Here is a 2244-nt window from a genome sequence, read left to right on the forward strand (position 1 = left end):
TGCGTGTGTGTGTGTGTGTGCCTGTGTGTGTGTGTATACACGTGGTGAAACACCAAACCAATGTGCCAGAATCTGGGCTATAAAGATGTATCTAATCTTATCTTATCTTATCTTATCTTATCTTAAATGTAGACACTTTTTGAGTTGTTTTCCTCGTCGTCATCGTTGCCATTGCTGTTGTTTTTATTGATATTGTCACTGTTACTGTTGCTGTGGTTGTTGTTGCTGTTGTTGTTGCTGTCGTTGTTGTTGTTGTTGTTATTGTTGTTTCTGAAGAAAACATTAAATCTGTAGTTCTAAAATCCCCTAACAAGCATTGTAATCTCGACCCTGTCATTAGTTCTCTGTTGTCTTCCTGCATTGACAAATTGGTCCAATTTATTACTAAAAGAATAAATAATGTGTGTATCAGTACTAGATTTGTTTAAAATTGCTCTTGTAAAACCTTTGCTAAAGAAACAAAACTTAGATCAGAATGTCTTAAAGAACCATCGATCTCTTTCAAATCTAACTTTTCTGTCTAAAATCCTTGAAAAGGTTGTCCTCGAGCAGCTTCGTCGTCACTTACAAGAAAACAACCTGTTAGAGCCATTCCAGTCTGCCTATCGAGCTAACCACAGTACAGAAACAGCACTTTTTAAAGTCATGAATAACATGCTTACTGACTGTGGTTCAGGAAAAATTGTTTTGCTGAGCCTTTTAGATCTGTCAGCAGCTTTTGATACAATTGACCATCATATTTTATTGAAGCGATTGGAAGTGTCTTTTGTAATATCCGAGACTGCTCTTAGCTGGTTTTGTTCTTACAACAATGCAGCGCTGGGGACTGCACAGTCCCCGAACAAACAGCGCTTGAACAGTCCCCTAACAACTTCCTTTTGATTAAGCTCGATTAACCCTACAAACTAAGACTAAAATTATTGCTTTCTTCTTTTGGCGTTTTGCCCCCAACCCCCCCACCCCCCTTCCCCCAAAATCAACCCAGTTTAAATCATTTTGGGGGCGGGCTTTGTCCCTGTCTGCCAGGGCAGACTCGGCTTGAGAGAGACACGATGTCCTTGCAGAAATACCGAGATACGGGATGAAAACTCTCCCCATTTGGGAATCAAATTCAGGTCTTCCGCGTGTTGTACTCGACTTTGATCATTTGTGGGGAAGGCTGCTTTGGTCCAGACGCACGTTTGACTAGGACAGAGAATGATACAGCACCCAAGTAGGCAGACAGGGATTTATGTACAAGATTTGTTTTTTAAAAAAAAAAATTAATCCAGTAAGATAGATTCCACACAATAAATTTATTAAATATATACATACTTTATCTCAGCTTGATGTGCAAAAGAAGATTTTGCGCAGTTTCAATTTTGTACAAAGAATTCTGAAAGCTGCCCTGACGATTAAAGAAAAGGCAAACAAGAAAAGGTGATGATAGTCCAAGTATTACAGAAATTCAGTTTTTCGAATTCTTGAACTGTTCTTTAAACAGACAGAAAAACATATTGGCAGTTCAGTCAGTGTATACATTTATTTGATACGAGTTCTAAAGGCTCAACAACGTGGGGTTGGAGATCAGTCAAGAAAACGTTCTAAAAAGTCAACATGATATCGAATCTAAGTCACGATGGGGTTGGAGCACAGTCAAGATAGGAGTTCTAAAAGGTCGGTCAATAACAATGGGTGGAGCTAAGTCAAGATATGAGTTCTAAAAGGTCAATAACAAGGGGTGGAAAAAGTCAAGATATGAGTTCTAAAAGGTCAATAACAAGGGGTGGAGAAAGTCAAGATATGAGTTCTAAAAGGTCAATAACAAGGGGTGAAGCAAATTCAAGATATGAGTCTAAAAGGTCAATATCAAGGGGTTGGAGCTAAGTGAAGATGGGGTTAGAGCTAATTCAAGATAATGAGTTCTACAGAGTCATTAACGTGGGGTTGGAGCTGAGTTGAGATACAGGTTCTAAAGGGGCAACAATGTAGGGTTGGAGCTAAGTAAAGATGCAAGTTCTAAACCGTCACTGTTATAGAGATCGTGGATATTATAGACACAGACTTCAAATGTTTCAATTGAAGAAGTGCAGACATACCATGTCGTCTTGTGAACACAACTCTAGACGCTTTACATGAATGCATCAACGAACAGTATTCATACAGATGCACACGCACAAGCGCGCGCGCACACACACACACACACAGACAAACACACACACACACACACACACACACACACACATAAGCACACACAAATACGCC

Source organism: Aplysia californica, unplaced genomic scaffold (assembly GCF_000002075.1).
Source record: "Aplysia californica isolate F4 #8 unplaced genomic scaffold, AplCal3.0 scaffold01005, whole genome shotgun sequence".
Taxonomy (NCBI): Eukaryota; Metazoa; Mollusca; class Gastropoda; order Aplysiida; family Aplysiidae; genus Aplysia; species Aplysia californica.